Source organism: Trichomycterus rosablanca, chromosome 18, assembly GCF_030014385.1.
Source record: "Trichomycterus rosablanca isolate fTriRos1 chromosome 18, fTriRos1.hap1, whole genome shotgun sequence".
In the NCBI taxonomy this organism is placed as follows: domain Eukaryota; kingdom Metazoa; phylum Chordata; class Actinopteri; order Siluriformes; family Trichomycteridae; genus Trichomycterus; species Trichomycterus rosablanca.
In genome coordinates, this window is record NC_086005.1 from 5831099 (window position 1) to 5839586 (window position 8488).

Consider the following 8488-nt stretch of genomic DNA (forward strand, 5'->3'; position numbering starts at 1 on the left):
CATACAATTATTACATTGATAGGCATTTATCTATAGGCATTAATATGCAGTTAGGCATTCTGTAAGAGCTCCAACAGTGTGTCTTTGCACACAGGATTAAAAAGTGTAATTAATGGAAAGGTGATACGCAGTGGTTAACAAACCTCTGTTTCACATTTTTAATGTTGTAGACATCAAACATAAATACAATATAAGGGTTCATCAAAATGTTTTTAAACCCAAATTATTAAGAATTTCAAAAACAAATGACATCACTTTTCTACATATTTACCTTCCAATGCATTTTTCCAGCATCATACCAACTTTTAATGCCATCAGCAAAAACATTTTTTGGTTAAGCTTGTAGCCACGGATACACCACTGCTGTCGCATCATCACATGAAAATCTTCTTCCCCTTAAATCTTCCTTGAGCGTCCAAAAAGGTGGAAATCAGTTGGCACTAAATCCGGACTATAAGCTCTCTCAGTCTCTCAGACACAACCAATTACTACTCCTCCCACCCTCACCACATCCAACCAAAATATAAAAGAGTGGAAACATTTTGAAGATCCCTCGTATTTTAAAAATGTTGGTCAGTGAAAATATTGGGAATCTGTAGTTTTGTCAGTCAATACAAGTTCAAGGCAATTAACAAATAACAAATTCTAGTGTTTTTTTTACATGTTCAAACTTTTCCTGAAATTGTGTTTGTATAACAGCACTAATTTTATAGTAATTGTGCTACACAGGACAACCCATTCCCTGACTGTTCCATACATGTTCAAAACAGACTTTACAGAACCCAATTTAGCAGCCATCTCTGCACGTTTTGATTCGGTTTTGTACCAATCCATGTAAGGATCTGCACTACCCTATTCCTTTAATTGGGCAATCAGACTGAAAAACCAACACAGAATATATATTTGCAGGGTACAGTGCCAACACATTGTTAGCACATGATGCACAGTGATGCCCAGACCACAGAGCCATCCAAATGTGCACTGGGTAGCCAAACTGGAATCTGCACAAAAATCTCATCTGTAAAGAATGAACACAAGGCTGTTATGTTGGCGTATGGTCTATATGGTTACATCACTGCCTGCAAAAACAAATAAGCCATGAATATTATTTAGCAATGTTTGGTTTATACTCAGATTGATTTGAACACACTTGTGTTAGCCAAATAAGCAGCAACACCTGCTGTCAGAAAGAAGAAAAACAGTGCATTATGTTGTCCAAAACCTAAAGATGTTAAACATAATTTATCCCATATTCCCATTAAACTGCTATATCAGAATTACACATTAACCAGAGGCTTCTCACTGTCATGAGATTAGAAGTTCAAATCAAGACAATGGCATACCAATTGATGGCCAAAGGTTGAGGAGTGTCCTGCTGAGATTGTTTCTTAATCAATCAAAGTGTCAGTAGCTAATCTTGGTTGTTTGTGAGCTTATGATTAAAGACCAATGTAGTTCAGGTGTGTTTCTGGTGGCCTATGCTACACGAACAGCAAATGTGCAGTTGTGCAGGGCTCTCATCAAACAATTCGTTTACCTCCTTAAGTCCTGACTCCCACATGCAAGCATGTGCAAACAGCACAGAGCCCACAAAGGATGAGCTTCACAGAAACCAGGCTGGACCTCTGCTGACATTTTCCTGATAAGATTCAGGAGGCTGGTTTTGATCTGTCCCACTAAAAGTCCAGTAATGCCCTGGTCTGCTTCTGAAGTGATAAAGGCACAGATAGCGGGTTAGGAATGCCATCTGCATAGCTGCAGAAATGTACAGTGTCAGCCTGCATTCTACGATGTCGAAGGTGCTAATAAAAAGTGAGAAGGCTCTGGACAGCTGAGTTATCTAGAGGTGTGAGGATTAACTGTAATGACAAGCATCTCTTCAACAGGAGACAAAAGTGACACCCAAGTTTTCCAGTCGCAGCTCTGTGATATTCAGTCCGCTGATGTAAAGTGCTTCAAGTATCTCAGCACCTCCTATCTCCTCAGCTTGTACTCTTAGGCACTTTTGTATTTTACATCTCAGTTATTTTCCCACAGTAGAGTCCCATAGTGCACAACCGGCAAAAGATTAAACCATGAAAGCTGCCAAGAAATTCCTCATGTTATACAGCTTTTGTGTCCATCAATAATCTGAAAAGGCTTTTTAGATTACACTTTTTTTTTCCAAAGGCAGCAGCAGTGAGTATGGATGCTGAACAGCATCAAGTTTTGTAGAACTGGGTTCAGTTCTGAAATAGGGTCACTTTCTTTGGCAGAGTAATTAAGAAATTTATCCCATTTGGGTTTTTTCTGTGTACGCAGGTTCTTCCACCTCATGAAAAACTGGATAATTAGTGAATTGGCTTCTCTAAATTACTCATAAATGTGAGTCTGTGGTCTCCACTATTTCTACATTATTAAAAAATAGGTAAAAAAATAAAAATAAAAACGGGCCAGTGCAATTATGAGAAAACAAATTGATATAAGATTTAATCTTTGCAATTGTATGATATTAAAAGGATTAAATATTTGAATTCCTTAAAAGGTAACATTTAAAAAAAAAAAAAGAAGAAGAAGCAATTTTTATTTTGGAGATACAGTTATACTTTATTGTTGTTTACTGCAATGCTTTAGCCATGACTTGAATATTTGGATCAGGGATCGGTTCCTGCAATTCTAAAAACATTCCTTCCATATCAACAACTGATGGAAATACTGACAGATCCTAACATTTCACAAAGCAAGTGGGTAGGATATATTTATTTATAATCTGTATATGCTGTATTTCACACAGAGCATTCTATTATACCAAAGGCTGTGATGGTGGTGGTTGCATACTTATTTGGCATATTTTACTAATATTGTGGTCAAGACATTCTCAATCAAAACTAATACCATCCTAGACTCCATATACTGTATATGACACAGATATCATGTACAGATTACACTGAGCAGTCTTTACCTTGGTATTCTAAATAACTTCCTTTTTCCTAATCTAATCCAGAGCTCCCACCCATGCCTGTTCACATACATTTACTTGCCAGTCAGGGCTAAGACAAAAGATGAGAACAGAGAATTGTTTTGCAGAGTGACTTTTTCGAACTCTCTCGAGTGCTTTTGAAACCTTCTGAAGGCTTTAAATGCTCATGTAAAGATCTAGACTGAGATACAAAGAAACTTGTACATTTTTGTCTTTCATTTTTGATCATACACTGTAGAAGTGGTAGTTGGAGAGTGGTTTATTATTTTAAAAACCAACATGTTTCACCTTGCAGTACCCCAAATCATAATGTCTTTAAGTCATACTGCCCTTTGGACAAACTCAATGTTGAGACACTATTCAAAGACCGAATGATGAACAAGCACACTTTATATAAACCTAATTCAACCCACTTCAGATCTGGGCATTAGTTCAACACTGCACAGCAAAATTTTATGAAAGCTGTAGAGGTTGCAGAATATGCACAGTAACAGTATGTCACCTTGGGGCCTTTCTCTTAACATGAAATGGCCTTTTTGTTTTGGAGGTTCTACAGATAAGTAGATTAAAAGCACTAAAGATCGATATATGATTACTTAGCTTGGAAAAGTCAGGCCGGCAGAAAACAATGCAGTACACTACACTGTAGTTCTGACAACCTTACCAACCTTAGAGCTGGACAAGCTGGCAAAGCAAGAAATGAAAGAGTGGCAGAATGGACATGGCCTCAAAGCTACAGTAAAGCACTGCTAAATTCTATCAATAATAATTTAAAAAGCTAATGCCCAATCCTCATTTGCATGTGTCATGGACACTACAAAGCTAACCAAAAGGAAAGATAAACTACTATAATATAGTATTTGTTATAAGCCAGGCTTTTATTGTTAGGTAAGCTTGAGCTGCACATTGGTGCAGGTAGTGTTAGTGGCACTCAGCTTAAAATAAGGTTCATGTCTTGCTGATGGTTACTGTCTGTGGATTTCTCTTTAGTAATGTATAGGTTTCCTATAAATAATTTCTTTTTAATTACACCTTTCAAAATACGTCAAAGAGTGGGGTAGCTATTCATATTTTTTTTTTGGATAGTCTGAGGACCCACTGTGAATCTCAGCAGGAAAAAGGTAGTATTCAATACTTGGAATTTGTTAAGCTTGTGGCAAAATAGAAGTTACTGAACTGCAGCTATCCAAAAGCACTACGATGTTGCTTTCTTTACAGCACAGACAAAGCAAAATACACACATTTTTGATGAACAACAGGGGCTGTTATACCGGCAAATAATACCAACTTCATATCAGTGCCCGTGGTTTAAGAATGAGATGTTGAGCAATTAAATATGGATCTGATATTTTGGTATTTAGATACTTCTGGAAATGTGTTCTGATTAAATATTACTAATAGCATACTATACTACTAGCAACTAAGTAAATGATTAAATGCTTTCTTGTCTGTCCCTTAGATTGAAGTTCACTGTGGCTAAACTATTACAAAGGTGGAGGTTGGAATGAATGAACTTCTATGTGGGTGTAAATATGGAAATAAAATACACAGGAACTGAACTATATTGGCAGGTCCTGATTCTGGTGATCTCATCACTGATTGACACTATCTGTTATTTTCTGTGTTTTTAAAGCCACTTCTCCATCTTAATGTGTGCCAAGTGTACAATAAAACAGAACAGGATGTTTTAGTGCATTTCAAAATTGGGAGTGTTTAGATAAACATAGCAACAAGAGAATCTTTGAAATTCTTACCAAACAACCAGATAAAACATTCATGAAGAGGCGGCTCAAAAATTTTGGCACCAATGAAAATAATGAGTGAAAAGTTTATGGGAAAATGTTTTTGGATTTAATTTGGTTAACAGTCCTATATTAGAGTAAACATACATTCAAGTCAAGCAAAACAGAGTGGCCCTTTAATCACATTCCTATACGAGGTATTACAACTATTATCAAAAAGCTATTACCAACTTTTTAAAAAAATCCTGCAGCTCTGGATCTTGAACTTATTGCACTCAATAAAAATTTCTGACCCTGCATAAAATACACAGAAAATGCTATTAAAATATAAACTGAGGATTATCTCATGAAACATATTGTAATTGTGTGAAAATTAATTCAATTTAACATTTATTTACAGATGAAGCCATTTTGTTATATATTAGCAATCTCTGATTGAAAACAAAAATCTATTATTTAACTAACGGCTCCAAGTTTCTGGGATTTTTTAAGCTCCCTGAATGGTAGACATCTGTTTTGAAGCAACTCTGTCTGCTTTTTCACATACCAGAATCCCTCAGCCAGTAGCCCACAAATCAGCTGCAGGTTTCTGGGTGACAGTCCAGAGTTGCTGTCCCTCCGACGATTCTCATTCACTCAGCATCATCAAACTACTTCTCAAAAGCTTGGATGGAAACAGCAGAAGAGAAAATGCTAATTAATTTGAAGCTACCTCAAACATTTCCTCTTGGGCAGTGAATTGACATGTTTTTCTTAAGAGAACAGAAATGAGAAGCAGATCTCTCCAGCTGACTTCTGAGTCAGACAGATTCCTGCAGATCTGAGAAAGTGTCATTGCTCAATCATGGTGCAGCTTAATCATCATCTGAAAAAAACTTAACATGTTCAATAGCTTAATAAAACTGTCTGTTTTATATCCAAATGTTCTTAAACAGCTAACAGACATCATATTCTTGAGTGTATCAGCCACAAATCTGTACTGAGGGAAAAATAGAGGGAAATGTTGTGCAATTCATGGAAAACTAACAAGTAACATGCACAATGATTAACTGCAACCTCCTAATGCCAAAACATGTCTTTGGTTACACTTTTACCTACAGAATGCACAAATGGGTGACCCATACAAAGGCTTTTAATTTGAAGCTTGAGGAATAAACCACAACTAATATATTTCTCAAGCCTTAAACATATTGAGACATAAAGAGAAAGGCATGTCATATGTATGTAGGCAGGTCATGCACCATAGCATAAAACATTATGGAGTCTAATCCGTGGAGTCCTGACTGCAGAGCAGGTCTCAGAGTGGCAGTATTTAGCATCTGGTCACAATTCCCTTACCTTAAAAGAGGTAAGGTAGGACAGTTGTGGCCTAATTGTTAAGGTACTGAACTAGTAACAGAAGGTCACTGGTTTAAACCCTACTACTGTCAAGTTGCCACTGTTGGGCCCTTGAGCAAGGCCCTTAACCATCAGTTGCTTAGACAGTATACTGTAAGTCACTTTGAATAAAAGAGTCTGCTAAATGCTGTAAATATAGTGGTAAACAGTCAAATTAGTCAAAAAATACAAATTATACAATAATTTTTCAGATTGCTCTACTACAGCATGGAAAATGTACCTGTTGATGATACATGGGTAACACTGCCTATCTTAGCCACCTAATTTAAACATATCCACCCACTGATAAATGTTTTTGGTACAGGAAAGTTGCTTCAGTCATACTGTAGTCAGTCCAGAGTATTCTAAATAAAATCTGCCAGCGGGGAGAAAACAGGTAATTTGCCTAGAAACAGACATTTCTTAGTGTTTTTAACATATTAATAATCCAGTGCTTGATCAAGGCTTCTAATCTGCATATATTTGCTACTTATCTAGCAAATGAGTTCATATGACTGTAGCAATACTGAACCTTTACATCATTTAGGGTTACGTAAGAAATTACATTCCAGAAATATTTATGTTTATCGTATTTACAGATCTTCTTGTAAATGTTCATTTAATTCTTTACACATCATCACAATACCTTTTAAGGTAAAGGCGGTTGAATATATTTAACTGCAGCTGTACTTTTTCATCTAGGTGTGCAGAAAAGCTCCTGGTTTTTATATCAAGAGTATTCTTCAGTGAGATCTACAGCAGAAAAGGCAAAACATTCTCTAAGTCTTATTGCCTCTTCATGCCCCATACATCAGGTAACGGTAACTCAAAGAGGTGCACTTATGAGGTACTAAAGTACTGCAAGATGATGGCTGTTAACGTTCACAGAAAGGTCCTACAGTCTGCTGTATATGTTATTATGACTGTGAGTCAGTGGTGAGTAGTGTCTGAAGAGAAGCTGACCATAGAAGACACATAATTCAGCGGAGCTGAAGCTCATAATAAATAACCACCTAGCTCAGAGTGACACCGTACTTATAAACCTGCATATTTTCTCTTACAGCAGTTTTCTCCCTATAATATGGAATACAGAGAGGCCTTAAATGGAAATATTATTACAGTATTGAACTGGGTGGTTAGATAACAACCATCCAGAGTGTAATTTAATGCAAAAATGGTCATTTCGTCTAAGGTAAAATATTTCTGAGATTTTCTTTTTAGAGTTAAACATTGGTCTAGGGTGTAGATTTGAGTTTAATTTACTGTTTTGACTGGTTCCATTCTATGCTTAAAAACTTCGAGATCTAGATCAGTATCATTAAATTCCTCTGGTACTAGGGTTTTTCATGATCAGTCTAGCATGGATCTAATAAATCTGGCAAGAGCAGAAGAAATAAACGTGTTTCTGTTAATGGTCCAACATCTCCTTCAAAGAGGTATTATTGTGCAATAATATCACATCATTCTTCCTTTGTTCCATGTGCTGGCAGCTATTTGGCTCCTGCCAGTTTCCCATCCAGCAGCATGTCCCTAATGAGGTGCCAACAGGATATTTCTACAGCAGCCATCTTTATGTTGGAGCCACAATGTTCAGAACGCTCCACTAGTCCAGTCGTTATTCCTCTACTCTCTGAATAGTCACCAAAAAACCCCAAATTGATTTTCCACAAGAACAGTTTGTGAATTCATCCCAAAGAATTCATTCATAATTATGTACAGTATAACCTAGCAAAAACCTGGTTAGAATTAGTAAAAATCCTACTGGTTCCAGGACTGATTATACAGAGGGTGGACAAAACAGAAACTTGTACCAATATATTAATATCTAGGAGCTAATAAGAACTAGATTGTTGCTAGCTGTAGTAGCCTTTGCTTTCAGAACTGACTAATGTTTTTGTGTAATGCTGTCTGTCATCTGTGTCCTAAATGATTTGTGACTTCCTGTATCTGCCCGCATTCAGTTTAAAACACTGATGCTCGCCTACAAAGCCAAAAATGGACCAGCACCGATGTACCTTAGAGAACTCATCACACTTCGCTCTGTACCACACAACCTCCGAGCCACTAGTCTCGCTCGCCTTGATCCTCCACCCAGAACTCGGAGAAGACGAGTATCAACACTCTTTTCTGTACTAGCACCCAAGTGGTGGAACGAACTTCTTCTGTCTGTCCGAACACCCAAGTCTCTCAACGTCTTCAAAATTTCAAAATCTGCACCCCAAAACTTCTTATAAAGGACCAATAGTGTTTAAAACTGGTGCCCGAGTGGCTTGGTTGCACCTTTTTGGCGCTGCAACAGCTACTCCTACAGTCTGCAAAGTGCAGCTCAGGAATCTCCATTGTGCTGTCTGTAGTGGAATTACTACACAGGCTTCACGTCAAGCACTCCTACAACCGTGCGATGAAATCA

General features: G+C 37.2%; 1 long non-coding RNA gene across 1 annotated transcript; it reads right to left on the reverse strand.

Moving 5' to 3' along the window:
• Positions 1–4879: 4879 nt before the first annotated feature.
• LOC134332102 (uncharacterized) lies at positions 4880–8286 on the reverse strand. Its single transcript, XR_010015212.1, has 3 exons — positions 8094–8286; positions 5249–5365; positions 4880–4995 (listed from the first exon to the last, which is right to left on the reverse strand). It is a non-coding gene; the product is annotated as an uncharacterized LOC134332102 (long non-coding RNA).
• Positions 8287–8488: the final 202 nt, after the last annotated feature.